Source organism: Eleutherodactylus coqui, chromosome 1 (assembly GCF_035609145.1).
Source record: "Eleutherodactylus coqui strain aEleCoq1 chromosome 1, aEleCoq1.hap1, whole genome shotgun sequence".
Classification (NCBI taxonomy): Eukaryota; Metazoa; Chordata; class Amphibia; order Anura; family Eleutherodactylidae; genus Eleutherodactylus; species Eleutherodactylus coqui.
In genome coordinates, this window is record NC_089837.1 from 222,125,998 (window position 1) to 222,149,383 (window position 23,386).

The window sequence follows — 23,386 nt, forward strand, 5'->3', positions numbered from 1 at the left end:
TTTATGACATAATCAATGCTCGTGCCAAATTTCACGTTTCTATGACACTGGAAAGTGAGAAAATTACATTCCGTACGTAAAATGTGGACGCTAATTATTTTGCGCATAGAATTGAATAATCGAGTTGGGACCCATTAATGTTTCCTATTTATGACATAATCAATGTTTGTGCCAAATTTCACGTTTCTATGACATCGGGAAGTGAGAGAATTAGATTTCGTACGTAAAATGTGGATGCTAATTCTTTTGTGCTTAGAATTGAATAATCGAGGTGGGACCCATTAACTTTTCCTATTTATGACATAATCAATGCCCGTTACAAATATCATGTTTCTATGACACCAAGAAGTAAGAGAATTAGATTGCGTACGTAAAATTTGGACGCTAATTCTTTTGCGCTTAGAATTAAACAATCGAGGTGGGACCCATTAACTTTTCCAATTTATGACATAATCAATGCTCGTGCTAAATTTCATGTTTCTATGACACCAAGAAGTAAGAGAATTAGATTCCATACGTAAAATTTGGGCGCTAGTTCTTTTGCGCTAGAATTGAATAATCGAGTTGGGACCCATTAACGTTTCCTATTTATGACATAATTAATGTTCGTGCCAAATCTCACGTTTCTATGACACCGGAAAGTGTGAAAATTACATTCTGTACGTAAAATTTAGATGCTAATTCTTTGACACTTAGGGCTCATGTCCACGGGGAAAATAGGATTTAGGATCCGCAGCGGATTTCCTGCATGCGGATCCGCATCCCATAGGGATGCATTGACCACCCGCGGGTACATAAATACCCGCGGATCGTCAATAAAAGTGATTTAAAAAAAAATGGAGCATGAAAAAATCTGGACCATGCTCCATTGTCATGCGGGTCTCCCGCGGGGACGGCTCCCGCGGGCTTCTATTGAAGCCTATGGAAGCCGTCCGGATCCGCGGGAGACCTAAAATAGGAATTTAAAGCATTTACTCACCCGCAGCGGGCCGCCGAAGCTCTGCTCTTCCTCACGGCCGCATCTCCCTTGCTTCGGCTCGGCGGATGTGCCCGGCGCATGCGCGCGGCACGTCGACGACGTGCCGGCGACGTGCTGCCGGCGTCAGGAATTCATCCGCCGGCCGAAAATGAAGATCCGGCCGTGAGGAACAGCTGATCTTCGTCGCCCGCGCCGGATAGGTAAATGCCTTTAAATTGCTATTTTCGGCGCTCATGTCCGCGGGGCAGGAGGGACCCGCTGCAGATTCTACATGGAGAATCTGCAGCGGATCTGATTTTCCCCGTGGACATGAGGCCTTAGAATTGAATAATCTAGTTGGGACCTATTACCTTTTCTTATTTATGACATATTCAATGCTCGTGCCAAATTTCACATTTCTATGACACCGGAAAGTGAGAAAATTACATTCCGTATGCAAAATTTGGACGCTAATTCTTTTGCGCTTAGAATTGAATAATCGAGGTGGGACCCATTAACTTTTCCTATTTATGACATAATCAATGCTCGTGCCAAATTTCATGTTTTTTATGACACCAAGAAGTGAGAGAATTAGATTCCGTACGTAAAATTTGGACGCTAGTTCTTTTGCGCTAGAATTGAATAATCGAATTGGGACCCATTAGATTTTCCAATTTATGACATAATCAATGTTCGTGCCAAATTTCACGTTTCTATGACTCTGGAAAGTGAGAAAAATATATTCCGTACGTAAAATTTGGATGCTAATTCTTTTGCGCATAGAATTGAATAATCGAGTTGGGACCCATTAGCTTTTCCTATTTATGACATAATCAATGCTCGTGCCAAATTTCACGTTTCTATAACACCGGAAAGTGAGAAAATTACATTCCGTGCGTAAAATTTGGACGCTAATTCTTTTGCGCATAGAATTGAATAATCGAGTTGGGACCCATTAGCTTTTCCTATTTATGACATAATCAATGTTCATGCCAAATTTCACGTTTCTATGACACTGGAAAGTGAGAAAATTACATTCCGTACATAAAATTTGGACGCTAATTCTTTTGCGCATAGAATTGAATAATCGAGTTGGGACCCATTAGCTTTTCCTATTTATGACATAATCAATGCTCGTGCCAAATTTCACGTTTCTATGACACTGGAAAGTGAGAAAATTACATTCCGTACGTAAAATGTGGACGCTAATTCTTTTGCGCATAGAATTGAATAATTGAGTTGGGACCCATTAATGTTTCCTATTTATGACATAATCAATGTTTGTGCCAAATTTCACGTTTCTATGACATCGGGAAGTGAGAGAATTAGATTTCGTACGTATAATGTGGATGCTAATTCTTTTGTGCTTAGAATTGAATAATCGAGGTGGGACCCATTAACTTTTCCTATTTATGACATAATCAATGCCCGTTACAAATATCATGTTTCTATGACACCAAGAAGTAAGAGAATTTGATTCCGTACGTAAAATTTGGACGCTAATTCTTTTGCGCTTAGAATTAAACAATCGAGGTGGGACCCATTAACTTTTCCTATTTATGACATAATCAATGCTCGTGCTAAATTTCATGTTTCTATGACACCAAGAAGTAAGAGAATTAGATTCCATATGTAAAATTTGGGCGCTAGTTCTTTTGCGCTAGAATTCAATAATCGAGTTGGGACCCATTAATGTTTCCTATTTATGACATAATTAATGTTCGTGCCAAATTTCACGTTTCTATGACACCGGAAAGTGTGAAAATTACATACTGTACGTAAAATTTAGATGCTAATTCTTTGACACTTAGAATTGAATAATCTAGTTGGGACCTATTACCTTTTCCTATTTATGACATATTCAATGCTCGTGCCAAATTTCACATATCTATGACACCGGAAAGTGAGAAAATTACATTCCGTATGCAAAATTTGGACGCTAATTCTTTTGCGCTTAGAATTGAATAATCGAGGTGGGACCCATTATCTTTTCCTATTTATGACATAATCAATGCTCGTGCCAAATTTCATGTTTCTATGACACCAAGAAGTGAGAGAATTAGATTCCGTACGTAATATTTGGACGCTAATTCTTTTGCGCACAGAATTGAATAATCGAGTTGGGACCCATTAGCTTTTCCTATTTATGACATAATCAATGCTCGTGCCAAATTTCACGTTTCTATGACACTGGAAAGTGAGAAAATTACATTCCGTACTTAAAATTTGGACGCTAATTCTTTTGCGCATAGAATTGAATAATCGAGTTGGGACCCATTAGCTTTTCCTATTTATGACATAATCAATGCTCGTGCCAAATTTCACGTTTCTATGACACTGGAAAGTGAGAAAATTACATTCCGTACGTAATATTTGGACGCTAATTATTTTGCGCACAGAATTGAATAATCGAGTTGGGACCCATTAGCTTTTCCTATTTATGACATAATCAATGCTCGTGCCAAATTTCACGTTTCTATGACACTGGAAAGTGAGAAAATTACATTCCGTACGTAAAATTTGGACGCTAATTCTTTTGCGCATAGAATTGAATAATCGAGTTGGGACCCATTAGCTTTACATATTTATAACATAATCAATGCTCGTGCCAAATTTCAAGTTTCTATGACACCGGAAAGTGAGAAAATTACATTCCGTACGTAAAATTTGGACGCTAATTCTTTTGCGCATAGAATTGAATAATCGAGTTGGGACCCAGTAACTTTTCCTATTTATGACATATTCAATGCCCGTGCCAAATTTTAAGCTTCTATGTGAGAAAATTACATTCCGTACGTAAAATTTGGACGCTAATTCTTTTGCGCATAGAATTGAATAATGGAGTTGAGACCCATTAGCTTTTCCTATTTATGACATAATCAATGCTCGTGCCAAATTTCACGCTTCTATGACACCGGAAAGTGTCAAAATTAAATTCCGTACGTAAAATTTGGATGCTAATTCTGTTGCGCATAGAATTGAATAATCGAGTTGGGACCCCATTAGCTTTTCCTATTTATGACATAATTAATGCTCGTGCCAAATTTCACGTTTCTATGACACCGGAAAGTGAGAAAATTACATTCCGTACGTAAAATTCGGATGCTAATTCTTTTGCGCATAGCATTGAATAATCGAGTTGGGACCCATTAGCTTTTCCTCTTTATGACATAATCAATGCTCGTGCCAAATTTCACGTTTTTATAACACTGGAAAGTGAGAAAATTACATTCCATACGTAAAATTTGGATGCTAATTCTTTTGCGCATAGAATTGGATAATGGAGTTTGAACCCATTAGCTTTTCCTATTTATGACATAATCAATGCTCGTGCCAAATTTCACGTTTCTATGACACTGGAAAGTGAGAAAATTACATTCCGTACGTAAAATTTGGATGCTAATTCTTTTGCGCATAGAATTGGATAATGGAGTTTGAACCCATTAGCTTTTCCTATTTATGACATAATCAATGCTCGTGCCAAATTTCACGTTTCTATGACACTGGAAAGTGAGAAAATTACATTCCGTACGTAAAATTTGGACGCTAATTCTTTTGCGCATAGAATTGAATAATCGAGTTGGGACCCATTAGCTTTTCATATTTATAACATAATCAATGCTCGTGCCAAATTTCAAGTTTCTATGAAACCGGAAAGTGAGAAAATTACATTCCGTACGTAAAATTTGGACGCTAATTCTTTTGCGCATAGAATTGAATAATCGAGTTGGGACCCAGTAACTTTTCCTATTTATGACATATTCAATGCCCGTGCCAAATTTTAAGCTTCTATGTGAGAAAATTACATTCCGTATGTAAAATTTGGACGCTAATTCTTTTGCGCATGGAATTGAATAATTGAGTTGGGACCCATTAGCTTTTCCTATTTATGACATAATCAATGCTCGTGCCAAATTTGACGCTTCTATGACACCGGAAAGTGTCAAAATTAAATTCCGTACGTAAAATTTGGATGCTAATTCTTTTGCGCATAGAATTGAATAATCGAGTTGGGACCCATTAGCTTTTCCTATTTATGACATAATCAATGCTCGTGCCAAATTTCACGTTTCTATGACACCGGAAAGTGAGAAAATTACATTCCGTACGTAAAATTCGGATGCTAATTCTTTTGCACATAGCATTGAATAATCGAGTTGGGACCCATTAGCTTTTCCTCTTTATGACATAATTAATGCTCGTGCCAAATTTCACGTTTTTATAACACTGGAAAGTGAGAAAATTACATTCCGTACGTAAAATTTGGATGCTAATTCTTTTGCGCATAGAATTGGATAATGGAGTTTGAACCCATTAGCTTTTCCTATTTATGACATAATCAATGCTCGTGCCAAATTTCACGTTTCTATGACACCGGGAAGTGAGAGAATTAGATTCCGTACGTAAAATTTGGACGCTAATTCTTTTGCGCATAGAATTGAATAATCGAGTTGGGACCCAATTGCGTTTCCTATTTTGGAATATAATCTATGCTTGTGCCAAAATTCATGTTTCTACGACATCAGGAAGCTGGAGAACTTTTGGCGAGTCAGTGAGTGAGTCAGTGAGTCAGTGAGTCAGTGAGGGCTTTTCAGCTTAGCCACCAATTAATTAATCAGGAAACTACTTTAATTCCCAGGTTACAACTGCGACCCTCACTGATCACAGGAATGGCTATCGTCAGCATTCCTGGATTAATGGAAGGAAGGGCATACATGCACACTGCTGCTCTATTTATGTGGGACTCCTGGAAATAGCCAACATCAAGTGCCAAGCTATCTCCGGAGTCTAAAATGAATGGAACAACAATGTGCATGTGAGACTTCAATTTCTGCACGGGCTTTCAGAATTTTGTCCACTTTGCTGCTACTGAAATTCCACTGCAATTCTGCCCCCTATTTGAACCACACCTTAGGATGATTAATTAATAGAGATGAGCGAACGTACTCGTCCGAGCTTGATGCTCGTTCGAGTATTAGCGTGTTCGAGATGCTCGTTACTCGTAACGAGCACCACGCGATGTTCGGGTTACTTTCACTTTCATCTCTGAGACGTTAGCGCTAGAGATGAGCGAACGTGCTCGGCCCCGCCCCTTTTTCGCCCGAATACCGCGATTTCCGAGTACTTCCGTACTCGGGTGAAAAAATTCGGGGGACGCCGTGGCGGCACGGGGGGTAGCAGTGGGGAGTGAGGGGGAGAGGGAGAGAGAGAGGACTCCCCCCTGTTCCCCGCTGCTACCCCCCGCACCGCCACGCCTCTCCCCGCCCCCCGGCGCCCCCCGAATCTTTTCACCCGAGTACTGAAGTACTCGAAAATGGCGGTTCTCGGGTGCGTAAGTACTCGAAACGAGTACGTTCGCTCATCTCTAGTTAGCGCGCTTTTCTGGCCAATTGAAAGACAGGGAAGGCATTACAACTTCCCCCTGCGACGTTCAAGCCCTATACCACCCCCCTGCAGTGAGTGGCTGGCGAGATCAGGTGTCACCCGAGTATAAAAATCGGCCCCTCCCGCAGCTCGCCTCAGATGCGTTGTGACATAGCTGAGGGACAGTGCTATCGTGTTGGAGCTGCTGTAGGGAGAGTGTTAGGAGTTAGTGTAGGCTTCAAGAACCCCAACGGTCCTTCTTAGGGCCACATCTAACCGTGTGCAGTAGTGTGGAGGCTGCTTTTTGCAGTGTTGCACTTTTTTTTTTTTTTGGTATATCGGCCGTGCAGAGCATTGCGCCCTGCAGTAATACTCCAGGGACAGAATTGTGTAGGCAGGGCCAGAAGACATATATTATAGATTGAATATACGCAGTGGTCCTTTTCCAAAAAATATTGGGCAAAAAATCTATTTGGCCTGCCTGTCACTGTGCTCAGTGTTCTGGGTCTGTGTGTGCTGGGTGTAGTAGTTCTACAAATAAATACGCAGCCAGCTAAGTGTTACAGCAGGCGTGCACCAAATTATTTCCTGGCTCTGAAATCACCGCTCTGTTGCAGTTAATAACAGTGCAACACTCTGCAGTTCTGTGACACACTCCAGGGACAGAAGACATATATTATTGATTGAATATACGCAGTGGGCCTTTTCCAAAAAATATTGGGCAAAAAATCTATTTGGCCTGCCTGTCACTGTGCTCAGTGTTCTGGGTCCGTGTGTGCTGGGTGTAGTAGTTCTACAAATAAATACGCAGCCAGCTAAGTGTTACAGCAGGCAAGCGCCAAATTATTTCCTGGCTCTGAAATCACCGCTCTGTTGCAGTTAATAACAGTGCAACACTCTGCAGTTCTGTGACACACTGCAGGGACAGAATTGTGTAGGCAGGGCCAGAAGACATATATTATTGATTGAATATACGCAGTGGTCCTTTTCCAAAAAATATTGGGCAAAAAATCTATTTGGCCTACCTGTCACTGTGCTCAGTGTTCTGGTCTGTGTGTGCTGGGTGTAGTAGTTCTACAAATAAATACGCAGCCAGCTAAGTGTTACAGCAGGCGTGCGCCAAATTATTTCCTGGCGTTCCGTAAACGAAGTCAGCCTCCAACCACAGGCCAATAAGCGGCACATTTAATTACAGCGTTCTGTTTCTACACTACTGCTAATACACCATGCTGAGGGGTAGGGGTAGGCCTATAGGACGTGGACGCAGGCGAGGACGCGGAGGCCCAAGTCAGGGTGTGGGCACAGGCCGAGCCAGTGCGGTGGCCAGGGGTAGAGGCAGGGCCAGACCGAATAATCCACCAACTGGTTCCCAAAGCGCCCCCTCGCGCCATGCCACCCTGCAGAGGTCAAGGTGCTCTACGGTGTGGCAGTTTTTCACAGAGACGCCTGACGACCGACGAACAGTGGTGTGCAACCTTTGTCGCGCCAAGATCAGCTGGGGAGGCACCACCACCAGCATGCGCAGGCATATGATGGCCAAGCACCCCACAAGGTGGGACGATGCCCGTTCACCGCCTCCGGTTTGCACCACTGCCTCTCCCCCTGTGCCCCAACGTGCCACTGAGATCCAACCCCCCTCTGAGGACACAGGCACTACCGTCTCCTGGCCTGCACCCACACCCTCACCTCCGCTGTCCTCGGCCCCATCCAGCAATGTCTGTCAGCGTAGCGTCCAGACGTCGCTAGCGCCACTGTTTGAGTGCAAGCGCAAGTACGATGCCACGCACCCGCACGCTCAAGCGTTAAACGTGCACATTGCAAAATTGATCAGCCTAGAGATGCTGCCGTATAGGCTTGTGGAAACGGATGCTTTCAAAAGCATGATGGCGGCGGCGGCCCCGCGCTACTCGGTTCCCAGTCGGCACTACTTTTCCAGATGTGCCGTCCCAGGCCTGCACGACCACGTCTCCCGCAACATTGTACGCGCACTCACCAACGCGGTTACTGCCAAGGTCCACTTAACAACAGACAGGCGGACAAGCACAGGCGGGCAGGGCCACTATATCTCCCTGACGGCACATTGGGTGAATTTAGTGGAGGCTGGGACAGAGTCAGAGCCTGGGACCGCTCACGTCCTACCCACCCCCAGAATTGCGTGCCCCAGCTCGGTGGTGGTATCTGCGGGGGTGTATGCTTCCTCCACTAAACCACCCTCCTCCTCCTCCTACGCAACTTCTGTCTCGCAATCAAGATGTGTCAGCAGCAGCAGCACGTCGCCAGCAGTCGGTGTCACGCGGCATGGCAGCACAGCGGTGGGCAAGCGTCAGCAGGCCGTGCTGAAACTACTCAGCTTAGGAGAGAAGAGCCACACGGCCCACGAACTGCTGCAGGGTCTGACAGAGCAGACCGACCGCTGGCTTGCGCCGCTGAGCCTCCAACCGGGCATGGTCGTGTGTGACAACGGCCGTAACCTGGCGGCGGCTCTGCAGCTAGGCAGCCTCACGCACGTGCCATGCCTGGCCCAGGTCTTTAATTTGGTGGTTCAGCGCTTTCTGAAAAGCTACCCCCACTTGTCATACCTGCTCGGAAAGGTGCGCCAGCTCTGCGCACATTTCCACAAATCCCGCACGCACGCTGCCACCTGCGGACACTGCAACATCGGTTTAATCTGCCAGTGCACCGACTGCTGTGCGACGTGCCCACACAGTGGAACTCTACGCTCCACATGTTGGCCAGACTCTATGAGCAGCGTAGAGCTGTAGTGGAATACCAACTCCAACATGGGCGGCGCAGTGGTAGTCAGCCTCCTCAATTATTTACAGAAGAGTGGGCCTGGTTGGCAGCCATCTGCCAGGTCCTTGGAAACTTTGAGGAGTCTACCCAGATGGTGAGCGGGGATGCTGCAATCATTAGCGTCACCATTCCTCTGCTATGCCTCTTGAGAAGTTCCCTGCAAAGCATAAAGGCAGACGCTTTTGAATCAGAAACAGAGGCGGGGGAAGACAGTATGTCGCTGGATAGTCAGAGCAACCTCATGTCTATATCTGAGCGCGTTGAGGAGGAGGGGGAGGAGCATGAGGAGGAGGGGGAAGAGACAGCTTGGCCCACTGCTGAGGGGACAGATGCTGCTTGCCTGTCATCCTTTCAGCGTGTATGGCCAGAGGAGGAGGAGGAGGAGGAGGAGGGGGAGGAGCATGAGGAGGAGGGGGAAGAGACAGCTTGGCCCACTGCTGAGGGTACAGATGCAGCTTGCCTGTCATCCTTTCAGCGTGTATGGCCAGAGGAGGAGGAAGAGGAGGATCCTGAAAGTGATCTTCCTAGTGAGGACAGCCATGTGTTGCGTACAGGTACCCTGGCACACATGGCTGACCATGTTAGGATGCCTTTCTCGTGACCCTCGCGTTACACGCATTCTGGCCACTACGGATTACTGGGTGTACACACTGCTCGACCCACGGTATAAGGAGAGCCTTTCCACTCTCATTCCCGAAGAGGAAAGGGGTTCGAGAATGATGCTATACCACAGGGCGCTGGTGGACAAACTGATGGTAAACTTCCCATCCGACAGCGCTAGTGGCCGAAGGCGCATTTCCGCGGCCCAGGTAGCAGGGGAGGCGCAGAGATCAGGCAGCATGTACAGCGCAGGCAGGGGAACACTCTCTAAGGCCTTTGACAGCTTTATGGCTCCCCAGCAAGACTGTGTCACCGGTCCCCAGTCAAGGCTGAGTTGGCGGGAGCACTGTGAAAGGATGGTGAGGGAGTACGTAGCCGATCGCATGACCGTCCTCGGTGACGCCTCTGCCCCCTACAACTACTGGGTCTTGAAGCTGGACACGTGGCCTGAACTCGCGCTGTATGCCCTGGAGGTGCTCGCTTGTCCTGCGGCTAGCGTCTTGTCAGAGAGTGTGTTTAGTGTGGCTGGGGGAATCATCACGGATAAGCGTACCCACCTGTCAACCGACAGTGCCGACAGGCTTACACTCATCAAGATGAACAAAGCCTGGATTTCCCCAGACTTCTCTTCTCCACCAGCGGACAGCAGCGATACATAAACAATACGTAGGCTGCACCCGCGGATGGAAGCATCGTTCTCTATCACCATCCAAAACGGGGACCTTTTTGCTTCATCAATCTGTGTATAATATTCATCCTCCTCCTCCTGCTCCTCCTCCTGAAACCTGACGTAATCACGCCGAACGTGCAATTTTTCTTAGGCCCACAAGGCTCAGTCATATAATTTTTCTAAACAATTTTTATACGTTTAAATGCTCATTAAAGCGTTGAAACTTTCACCTCAACCAATTTTTATTTTAACTGGGCTGCCTCCAGGCCTAGTTACCAATTAAGCAACATAAACCAAAGCGATTAATGGGTTTCACCTGCCCTCTCGGTTGGGCATGGGCAATTTTTCTCAGGTACATTAGTACGGTTGGTTCACCAATTTTTGTGAGCCCTCACCTACAGTGTAATCCAATTAATTTTTTGCCCACCTGCATTACAGCTGACGTAATATCAGCTGTGATGGGCAATGCAATGGGATATTTTTATGTACCGCCGGTGGGTTCCAGGGAGCCACCCATGCTGTGGGTCCACAGGGAGTTGTAAATGCATCTGTGTCCACTTCTAAAGAACCCCAGTCTGACTGGGGCATGCAGTGTGGGCCGAAGCCCACCTGCATTAAACATGACATTATTACCTCAGCTGTCATGGGCAATGCAATGGGATATATTTATGTACCGCTGGTGGCTTCCTGGCACCCACCCATGCTGTGGGTCCACAGGGAGATGTAAATGCATCTGTGTCCACTTCTAAAGAACCCCAGTCTGACTGGGGCATGCAGTGTGGGCCGAAGCCCACCTGCATTAAACATGACATTATTACCTCAGCTGTGATGGGCAATGCAATGGGATATATTTATGTACCGCCGGTGGCTTCCTGGCACCCACCCATGCTGTGGGTCCACAGGGAGTTGTAAATGCATCTGTGTCCACTTCTAAAGAACCCCAGTCTGACTGGGGCATGCAGTGTGGTCCGAAGCCCACCTGCATTAAACATGACATTATTACCTCAGCTGTGATGGGCAATGCAATGGGATATATTTATGTACCGCCGGTGGCTTCCTGGCACCCACCCATGCTGTGGGTCCACAGGGAGTTGTAAATGCATCTGTGTCCACTTCTAAAGAACCCCAGTCTGACTGGGGCATGCAGTGTGGGCCGAAGCCCACCTGCATTAAACATGACATTATTACCTCAGCTGTGATGGGCAATGCAATGGGATATTTTTATGTACCGCCGGTGGGTTCCAGGGAGCCACCCATGCTGTGGGTGCACACGGAATTCCCATTGCGGAGTTGTACCTGCCTGTGACTATTTATAAAAAACCGCGGTCTGACTGGGGCATGCAGACACCTTGACAGAATGAATAGTGTGTGGCACATAGGTTCCCCATTGCTATGCCCATGTGTGCAGCTCCAGATGGAGGTGGCACAGGATTGGATTTCTCATTGCTTCTGTACAGCATTGTGGGCTATCGCCCCGCCCCTTTTAAAGAGGGTCGCTGCCTAGCCGTGCCAACCCTCTGCAGTGTGTGCCTGCGGTTCCTCTGGCAGACGCACTTATAAATAGACATGAGTGTGGCGTGGCATGAGGGCAGCTGAAGGCTGCGCAGGGACAATTTGGTGTGCGCTGTGGACACTGGGTCGTGCGGGGGGCTTGGGCAGCATGTAACCCAGGAGAAGTGGCAGCGGAGTGTCATGCAGGCAGTGATTGTGCTTTGCTGGAGGTAGTGTGGTGCTTAGCTAAGGTATCCATTGCTAATGAGGGCTTTTCAGAAGTAAAAGTTGTTGGGGGGGGGCCCACTCTTGCCGCTATTGTGGCTTAATAGTGGGACCTGTGAACTTGAGATGCAGCCGAACATGTAGCCCCTCGCCTGCCCTATCCGTTGCTGTGTCGTTCCCATCACTTTCTTGAATTGCCCAGATTTTCACAAATGAAAACCTTAGCGAGCATCGGCGATATACAAAAATGCTCGGGTCGCCCATTGACTTCAATGGGGTTCGTTACTCGAAACGAACCCTCAAGCATCGCGAAAAGTTCGTCTCGAGTAACGAGCACCCGAGCATTTTGGTGCTCGCTCATCTCTATTAATTAACCAATAAGCTGTAGTGAGCAATAACTGGAAGTGAAGATGTTTTGTATGAGGAATTAATGAGGTTATCAGTGTGGAAAAAAATTTTCAAAGGAGGTCATTGTGGTGGGAAAGCAAAATACGTCATGGTCACCACACGCAATCTGCTATGCTGCAGCTCTGAGGATGCCAGATCTGCTTTTGCTCTTCAATTCCACTCTGGACAACCTCTTCAACAAATTACATTTTATTTAAGATTCTGCATTATTGGAGGAGTAATTTATATCACTCTGTACTATTTAAAATTATACAATATGGCCCTCTACTTAGATATATTCCTGTCACTCAAGAAATGATGTAGCTGAAAAAAAATCTATATACAAAATGGATAAAATGGACCCTCAAGGCATGAATCTCCAAGCAGGACTACTAATATACCTGGCACCACCCATTGATGTATGTGGGAATGTCCTTGCAATAAATGGCCCCCAAGCGATGTGAATTGGGAAAACTGTTATTACATTGTGTTTCACCTTCTGTAACAGAAATTAGATCCCTTATTATTCACTTATTTTAATTTTAAAGTCATCATGAAGAAATCAAAATATAAGCATACATTTTATGAATGGCAGCTTTAAACAAAATGCATAAAGCAATTGTCTTTGAATGTTTTAAAGTTAAAGTGGTAGTCCTATGAAAAATACCATTTATAATTAAATCTGTCCGAAAAACATTTTTGTACTTGCACTTATTGAAAAAAATTCTTGTATCCATGGATATTCCAGGACTTATATTAAAATAGTGCCAACTACAGTTTCAGTTCTGTGTCCACCACAGTAATTGTTCCAAGGTGGTCACACATACTCAGTTTTGTTTCTCTCTATGCTCCACTGGGTATGTGGAGTGATCCCTGTTGTGGTGAGCGGCTGCTCCTGAAGTTGGTTCATCTTCTCTGATTTCAGAAGAGATTAGAGATGAGCGAGCACCAAAATGCTCGGGTGCTTGTTACTCGAGACGAAATTTTCGCGATGCTCGAGGGTTCGTTTCGAGTAACGAACCCCATTGAAGTCAATGGGCGACTCGAGCATTTTTGTATATCGCTGATGCTCACTAAGGTTTTCATTTGTGAAAATATGGGCAATTCAAGAAAGTGATGGGAACGACAGAGCAACGGATAGCGCAGGCGAGGGGCAACATGCAGGGCTGCATCTCAAGTTCCCAGGTCCCACTATTAAGCCACAATAGCAGCAGGAGTACCCCCCCCCCCTCCCAACAATTTTTACTTCTGAAAAACCCTCATTAGCAAGGCATACCTTAGCTAAGCACCACACTACCTCCAACAAAGCACAATCACTGCCTGCATGACACTCCGCTGCCACTTCTCCTGGGTTATATGCTGCCCAACCCCCCCCCCCCCCCCCCGCACGACCCAGTGCTCACAGCGCACACCAAAGTGTCCCTGCGCAGCCTTCAGCTGCCCTCATGCCACACCCTGGCCTCATAGCCACACCACCCTCATGTCTATTTATAAGTGCGTCTGCCATGAGGAGGAACCGCAGGCACACACTGCAGAGGGTTGGCACGGCCAGGCAGCGACCCTCTTTAAAAGGGGTGGGGCGACAGCCCATAATGCTGTACAGAAGCAATGAGAAATCCAATCCTGTGCCACCTCCATCAGGAGCTGCAAACGTGGGCATAGCAATGGGGAACCCATGTGCCACACACTATTCATTCTGTCAAGGTGTCTGCATGCCCTAGTCAGACCGGGGTTTTTTATAAATAGTCAAAGGCAGGTACAACTCCGCAATGGGAATTCTGTGTGCACCCACAGCATGGGTGGCTCCCTGGAACCCTCCGGCTGTACATAAATGTATCCCATTGCAGTGCCCAACACAGCTGAGGTAGCGTCCGATTAAATGCAGGTGGTCTTCGGCCCACACTGCATGCCCCAGTCTGACCGGGGTTTTTAATACATAGACACTGGCAGGTACAAATCCCTAATGTGAAGTCCCTGTGGACACACAGCGTGGGTGGCTCCCTGGAACCCACCGGCGGTACATAAATATATCCCATTGCATTGCCCATCACAGCTGAGGTAACATCAGGTTTAATGCAGGTGGGCTTCGGCCCACACTGCATGCCCCAGTCAGACTGGGGTTCTTTAGAAGTGGACACATGGAGTTACAACTCCGTGTGGACCGACAGCATGGGTGGGTCCCAGGAAGCCACCGGCGGTACATAAATATATCCTATTGCATTGCCCATCACAGCTGAGGTAACGTCAGGTTTAATGCAGGTGGGCTTCGGCCCACACTGCATGCCCCAGTCAGACTGGGGTTCTTTAGAAGTGGACACATGGAGTTACAACTCCGTGTGGACCGACAGCATGGGTGGGTCCCAGGAAGCCACCGGCGGTACATAAATATATCCTATTGCATTGCCCATCACAGCTGAGGTAACGTCAGGTTTAATGCAGGTGGGCTTCGGCCCACACTGCATGCCCCAGTCAGACTGGGGTTCTTTAGAAGTGGACACATGGAGTTACAACTCCGTGTGGACCGACAGCATGGGTGGGTCCCAGGAAGCCACCGGCGGTACATAAATATATCCCATTGCATTGCCCATCACAGCTGAGGTAACGTCCGATTAAATGCAGGTGGGCTTCGGCCCACACTGCATGCCCCAGTCTGACCGGGGTTTTTAATACATAGACACTGGCAGGTACAAATCCCTAATGTGAAGTCTCTGTGGACCCACAGCATGGGTGGCTCCCTGGAACCCACCGGCGGTACATAAATATATCCCATTGCAGTGCCCATCACAGCTGAGGTAATGTCAGGTTTAATGCAGGTGGACTTCGGCCCACACTGCATGCCCCAGTCAGACTGGGGTTCTTTAGAAGTGGACACATGGAGTTACAACTCCGTGTAGACCGACAGCATGGGTGGCTCCCTGGAACCCACCGGCGGTACATAAATATATCCCATTGCAGTGCCCAGCACAGCTGAGGTAACGTCAGCTTTAATGCAGGTGGGCTAAAAATTAATTGGATTACACTGTAGGCGAGGGCCCCCAAAAAATTGGTGTACCAACAGTACAAATGTACTTCAGAAAAATTGCCCATGCCCAACCAAGAGGGCAGGTGAATCCCATTAATCGCTTTGGTTAATGTGGCTTAATTTGTAACTAGGCCTGTAGGCAGCCCAGTTAAAATAAAAATTGGTTCAGGTGCAATTTTCAACGCTTTATTGAATTGCGAATTGAAACGTATAAACATTGTTTACAAAAGTTATATGACTGAGCCTTGTGGGCCTAAGAAAAATTGCCCGTTCGGCGTGATTACGTCAGGTTTCAGGAGGAGGAGCAGGAGGATGAATATAATACACAGATTGATGAAGCTAAAAGGTCCACGTTTTTGATGGTGATAGAGAACGATGCTTCCATCCGCGGGTGCAGCCTACGTATTGTTTAGGTATCGCTGCTGTCCGCTGGTGGAGAAGAGAACTCTGGGGAAATCCAGGCTTTGTTCATCTTTATGATTGTAAGCCTGTCGGCACTGTCGGTTGACACGCGGGTACGCTTATCCGTGATGATTCCCCCAGCCGCACTAAACACCCTCTCTGACAAGACGCTAGCCGCAGGACAAGCAAGCACCTCCAGGGCATACAGCGTGAGTTCAGGCCACGTGTCCAGCTTCGACACCCAGTAGTTGTAGGGGGCAGAGGCGTCACGGAGGATGGCCGTGCGATCGGCTACGTACTCCCTCACCATCCTTTTACAGTGCTCCCGCCGACTCAGCCTTGACTGGGGAGCGGTGACACAGTCTTGCTGGGGAGCCATAAAGCTGTCAAAGGCCTTGGACAGTGTCCCCCTGCCTGTGCTGTACATGCTGCCTGATCTCCGCGCCTCCCCTGCTACCTGGCCCTCGGAACTGCGCCTTCTGCCACTAGCGCTGTCGGATCGGAATTTTACCATCAGTTTGTCCGTCAGAGGTTGCATAGGAGGAGGAGGAGGAGGGTGGTTTAGTGGAGGAAGCATACACCGCCGCAGATACCACCACCGAGCTGGGGCCCGCAAATCTGGGGGTGGGTAGGACGTGAGCGGTCCCAGGCTCTGACTCGGTCCCAGCCTCCACTAAATTCACCCAATGTGCCGTCAGGGAGATATAGTGGCCCTGCCCGCCTGTGCTTGTCCACATGTCCGTTGTTAAGTGGACCTTGGCAGTAACCGCGTTGGTGAGGGCGCGTACAATGTTGCGGGAGACGTGGTCGTGCAGGGCTGGGACGGCACATCGGGAAAAGTAGTGGCGACTGGGAACCGAGTAGCGCGGGGCCGCCGCCGCCATCATACCTTTGAAAGCCTTTGTTTTCAGAAGCCTACACGGCAGCATCTCCAGGCTGATCAATTTGGCTATGTGCACGTTTAACGCTTGAGCGTGCAGGTGCGTGGCTGCGTACTTGCGCTGGCGCTCAAACACTTGCGCTAGCGACGGCTGGACGGTGCGCTGAGAGACATTGCTGGATGGGGCCGAGGACAGCGGAGGTGAGGGTGTGGGTGCAGGCCGGGAGACAGTAGTGCCTGTGTCCTGAGAGGGGGGTTGGATCTCAGTGGCAGGTTGGGGCACAGGGGGAGAGGCAGTGGTGCAAACCGGAGGCGGTGAACATCCTTCATCCCACCTTGTGGGGTGCTTGGCCATCATATGTCTGCGCATGCTGGTGGTGGTGAGGCTGGTGGTGGTGGCTCCACGGCTGATCTTGGCGCGACAAACCTTGCACACCACAGTTCGTCGGTCGTCTGCACTCTCATTTGAAAAACTGCCACACCTTTCAGCACCTCGGCCTCTGCAGGGTGGCATGGCGCGAGGGGGCGCTTTGGGAAACAGTTGGTGGATTATTTGGTCTGGCCCTGCCTCTACCCCTGGCCACCGCACTGCCTCTTCCAACCTGCCCTGCTACTGCCCTTGCCTCCCCCTCTGAAGACCTGTCCTCAGTAGGCTTAGCAAACCAGGTGGGGTCAGTCACCTCATCGTCCTGCTGCTCTTCCTCCGAATCCTCTGTGCGCTCCTCCCTCGGACTTACTGCAATTACTACTACCTGAGTGATAGACAACTGTGTCTCATCGTCGTCGTCCTCCTCACCCACTGAAAGCTCTTGAGACAGTTGCCGGAAGTCCCCAGCCTCATCCCCCGGACCCCGGGAACTTTCCAAAGGTTGGGCATCGGTCACGACAAACTCCTCCAGTGGGAGAGGAACCATTGCTGCCCATTCTGGGCAGGGGCCCGAGAACAGTTCCTGGGAGTCTGCCTGCTCCTCAGAATGTGTCATTGTAATGGAGTGAGGAGGCTGAGAGGAAGGAAGAGCAGCAGCCAGAGGATTCAGAGTTGCAGCAGTGGACGGTGTAGAACTCTGGGTGGTCGATAGATTGCTGGATGCACTTTCTGCCATCCACGACAGGACCTGCTCACACTGCTCATTTTCTAATAAAGGTCTACCGCGTGGACCCATTAATTGTGAGATGAATGTGGGGACGCCAGAAACGTGCCTCTTTCCTAATCCCGCAGCAGTCGGCTGCAATACACCTGGATCAGGAGCTCGGCCAGTGCCCACAACCTGACTTGGGCCTCCGTGTCCTCGCCCGCGTCCACGTCCTCTAGGCCTACCCCTACCCCTCAGCATGGTGTATTACCAGTAGTGCAGAAACAGAACGCTGTAATTAAATGTGCCGCTTATTGGCCTGTGGTTGGAGGCTGACTTCGCTTACGGAATGCACAGCAGAGCCAGGAAAGAATTTTGCGCAAGCCTGTAGTGAGACGTAGGTGCGTATGACTGAGCTAGTGGAATTCACAGCGCAGAAGCAGTGAAGTGTCCAAAGGCCACTAGTACGCCTTAAGTATTTTGCTTCTATTTTTTTGAAAGGCTGAGCTGAGACAGCAGACAGAAACTGTAGGCAGCATATATATGTATACTGTTTCCCTCTGGACGGGATGATGGTGGTGATGTAACGGGCAACGCAGAGCCAGGAAACAATTTTGCGCAAGCCTGCTGTAACACTTAGCTGCGTAATAATTAGGACTACTACCCCCAGCAGAGATGCAGTACACTCAAGACGATCACAGGCAGCCCAAAGATAGTATTTTTCCCAAATTTTTTTTTTAAAAGCCCACTGCCTATATAGACAGTATATCTCTTTCACCTTTCCCACTGTCCCTGCCTCACCAGTACTGGCCCTATACTATGTAAAATTACTGCAGACTGTTTCCCTCTGGACGGGGTGACGGCGGTGATGTAACGGGCAACGCAGAGCCAGGAAACAATTTTGCGCAAGCCTGCTGTAACACTTAGCTGCGTAATAATTAGGACTACTACCCCCAGCAGAGACGCAGTACACTCAAGACGATCACAGGCAGCCCAAAGATAGTATTTTTCCCAAATTTGTTTGAAAAAGCCCACTGCCTATATAGACAGTATATCTCTTTCCCTGCCTCACCAGTACTGGCCCTATACTATGTAAAATTACTGCAGACTGTTTCCCTCTGGACGGGATGATGGTGGTGATGTAACGGGCAACGCAGAGCCAGGAAACAATTTTGCGCAAGCCTGCTGTAACACTTAGCTGCGTAATAATTAGGACTACTACCCCCAGCAGAGATGCAGTACACTCAAGACGATCACAGGCAGCCCAAAGATAGTATTTTTCCCAAATTTGTTTGAAAAAGCCCACTGCCTATATAGACAGTATATCTCTTTCACCTTTCCCACTGTCCCTGCCTCACCAGTACTGGCCCTATACTATGTAAAATTACTGCAGACTGTTTCCCTCTGGATGGGGTGACGGCGGTGATGTAACGGGCAATGCAGAGCCAGGAAACAATTTTGCGCAAGCCTGCTGTAACACTTAGCTGCATAATAATTAGGACTACTACCCCCAGCAGAGACGCAGTACACTCAAGACGATCACAGGCAGCCCAAAGATAGTATTTTTCCCAAATTTGTTTGAAAAAGCCCACTGCCTATATAGACAGTATATCTCTTTCACCTTTCCCACTGTCCCTGCCTCACCAGTACTGGCCCTATACTATGTAAAATTACTGCAGACTGTTTCCCTCTGGACGGGGTGACGGCGGTGATGTAACGGGCAATGCAGAGCCAGGAAACAATTTTGCGCAAGCCTGCTGTAACACTTAGCTGCGTAATAATTAGGACTACTACCCCAAGCAGAGACGCAGTACACTCAAGATGATCACAGGCAGCCCAAAGATAGTATTTTTCCCAAATTTGTTTGAAAAAGCCCACTGCCTATATAGACAGTATATCTCTTTCCCTGCCTCACCAGTACTGGCCCTATACTATGCACAATGACTGCAGACTGAGGACGCAATGCTCTGCACGCCCGATATACAAAAAAAAAAAAAAGTGCAACACTGCTAAAAGCAGCCTCAACAGTACTGCACACGGTCAGATGTGGCCCTAAGAAGGACCGTTGGGGTTCTTGAAGCCTAATATAACACCTAACACTCTCCCTATAGCAGCAGCAGCAGCATCAGCAGCACTTTCCCTGATCTATGTCAGAATGCATCTGTGGTGAGCCGCGGGAGGGGCAGATTTTAATACTCGGGTGTCACCTGATCTCCCCAGCCACTCACTGCAGGGGGGTGGTATAGGGCTGGAACGTCACAGGAGGAAGTTGTAATGCCTTCCATGTCTTTCTATTGGCCAGAAAAGCGCGCAAATGTCTCAGAGATTAAAGTGAAAGTAACTCGAACATCGCATGGTACTCGTCTCAAGTAACGAGCATCTCGAACACCCTAATACTCGAACGAGCATCAAGCTCGAACGAGTACATTCGCTCATCTCTAGAAGAGATGTTAAACAATTGATAAGAGATAAGCAAGACTGAGCAGGTGTCATCATCTACTGAGGGGGTCTGGATATAGAAAGGCTCTTCAATAGAAACAAAAGGTGGCACTACTCTAACATCTATCCTGGAATAGAAACATTTTTAATGAGTATAAATGCAAAAAATGTTTATAATTATGGATGGAATTTACCTATGAACAATATTTTTTGTAGGACAACCCCTTTAATTTTTTCCTTTGGTTGTCATCTTCCTCAGAGTCTTGTAGAAACAGAGAATTACCAGCAGCACAAATGAGACGCTAATCTGGGTTGGACTTGTCAAGATGCAGCAGCCACAGGAACGTGAACTAAATCTAAACATAGATTCACAAAAAAGGCAAAGTTGCAGCATCAATCGGTGCAAAAAGTAGAGATTCAATTTATTCTCCCATTACTGAAAACAGACAGCTACGTTTCGACCACAGAAGACTTTTCTGATGTGAAGTACATTTTAGAGAGATTACAAAATTGCTCCATCAAATGTCATATGTCCGACCAAGCTTTTCCCTAGAAACTCATGAGACCTACAATACCATGAATAATGTGTTTCCATATTGTGCTCTGTATTATGTAGACTGGTAATTATGTGCTGCATGGTACATCCATTATTATCCCCACACACACAGCTCTACTACATCTATCATGACCCCACACATTACACATACAGCACTACTACATCAATCTTGATTCCAACACATCACACACATGGCTCTACTATATCCATCTTGATTCCCACACATCACACACACAGCTCTACTACATCCATCCTGACCCCACACATAACACACAGCACATTACACATACAGCTCTACTACATGCATGCTGACCCAACACATCACACACAGCACATTACACACACAGCTCTGCTCCATTCTATGTTCATTTACATCCATCCTGACCCCACACAGCACATGACACACAGCTCTGCTACATCCTAATTAACACACATCACACACACAGCTCTGCTATTTCACACATAACCAGTCATGTGATTCCTGACTCCACCCACACAGGGGATCAAATGACGGTGACATAATCACAGGTCCTAGTAGTAGCTGCTGTCAGTTTATCCAGTATACAATACTTTCTACCAAACTGCACAATGGCTCCTTCCACAGAAGTGACAACACCACAAGTCCTTCAACCCACTGGATCTCTGTGGTGGCAGTAGGTTGGTGTCTTCTGTCAGGACCACTGTTGTGCCTGAGATAAGTTGTATTCTCATTTTCTTATTTTTGTCCTCCCCTTTTCAAGAGTCCTAACTGTGTTGTTCTCCTGTTGGTCAGGCTCTGTGTTTTATATATGTTGTAGGACCTTTGATGACATCACAAGGGAGCGGAGCATCAGAAGCACTCACATATTAACTGTCAAGTGGTTGTTAGTAGTTTGACAGTCTTGTGCATGGTCTCAGGCTCCCTTTGCCATTAAAACTCTCCCCATCCCGCCTCCACTCTCTCCTAGATTTTTTATTTTTTATTTCTTGTATAATTGTTCTTTTATTTCTTGTATAATCATTAGATAGGTAGGAGACAGAGTTTTTCAAAACTTTATAACAAGTCCCAAAATATTAATGAGTCTCCTGAGCCAATTCTCTAATTTTACATATAACATACATAATACCAAAGATCTTCTGGTTTATAAATACAATTCATTGTTGCAATGTAGAAAGGTAAAGCAGAATGTCATCCCAGTAAATATATTTATGAGGCTTTTATTTTTGCCTGACCATTTAGATTTGTGTAACTAGAATACTAAGCAATGTCCATTAATGCATGTGTGAAGTAAATCTGCATGTACAAATGTCAGTATGATAGATAAGGTAGAAGAAGAGAAGAGGTGCAAATAGCAATGCACAAGAGGAACAGAGCCTCCTGTCATCTACAAAGTGCAGGTAGGAGCACATGACTACACTCTGTTTAATCCTATCAAATTGCTCAGAGTGTATCTGAGGTAGGAATAGTGTGTATAAGGGTGAATACCCACTTGCGCTTTTCTTGTGGGGTTTTTTCACACGATGTCGCTGCGGTTTTTTTACGCGATTGTGAATGGGACTTTCTAATGTTAAAAACGCATTGCAAGTTTGTGCTTTGCAATTTTTGTGCGATGCGTTTTTAACATTAGAAAGTCCTATTGACAATTGCGTGAAAAAAACACAGTGATATTGCGTGAAAAAAAACGCGCAAGAAAAATGCAAGTGGGTATTCACCCTAAGCCAAAGTAAACAAGGTTATAAAAAACACTCAGGGCAGCTGCACATGGGCGGAAGCGCATATACAATCGCTATCATGGGATGTATATGCTCTATGCAGGGCGAACAATCACAGGCTATTGCACACGTATCAGTGGTTTTGACTGTACTTTACTGCGCTACCAGACTACTGGCAGAACATGTAATTTTTTTTCCCTGTGTTCGAAATGCGCATGGAAAAAAATTACATGTGAAGGAACCCATTTAATTCAATGGACTCTATTTGCTGTGTAATCGGTGCACAGATTTTGCAGTTGCAGATGCGAACACAAATGCGCCTATGAGAGGCCACACTTAGGACGTCCACACATTTGCGTAAGCGGATATATACTCACAAAACTGTGACATGTATATTGAGTGTACATTTGTGCACCTCCCAACGCCTTAGGGCTCCAGGACACGAGCGTATGCATATATATGCTCCTGAGAGGATGACGTGGTTGCACTCTGAATGGAGTTCATTTTACTGTATGTTTTTGTGCTGCCAAGCTCCTTTACATTGGCACAGGACACACCCATGGCGGTTTTGAACTTGCTCAGCAGCCTAATTAGTCCCCCGGTGTTATTAATTAACACTGTTCCATGTGATTTCCTACAGTTTGGGTTTGTATTTGCGCACCCCCATAGACTCCCTTGGTGCTATGGGTGAGCGAATGCGCACAAACATAGAGCTTATTTTTTTGCCTAACAGAAATGCGGGTGCAAAAGCGCTGAATGTGAGAGAACCCATTGAAATTAATGGGTTCTATTGTCAGCGGCTTGCATGAGAAATCTTACGCATGTGAAAACACG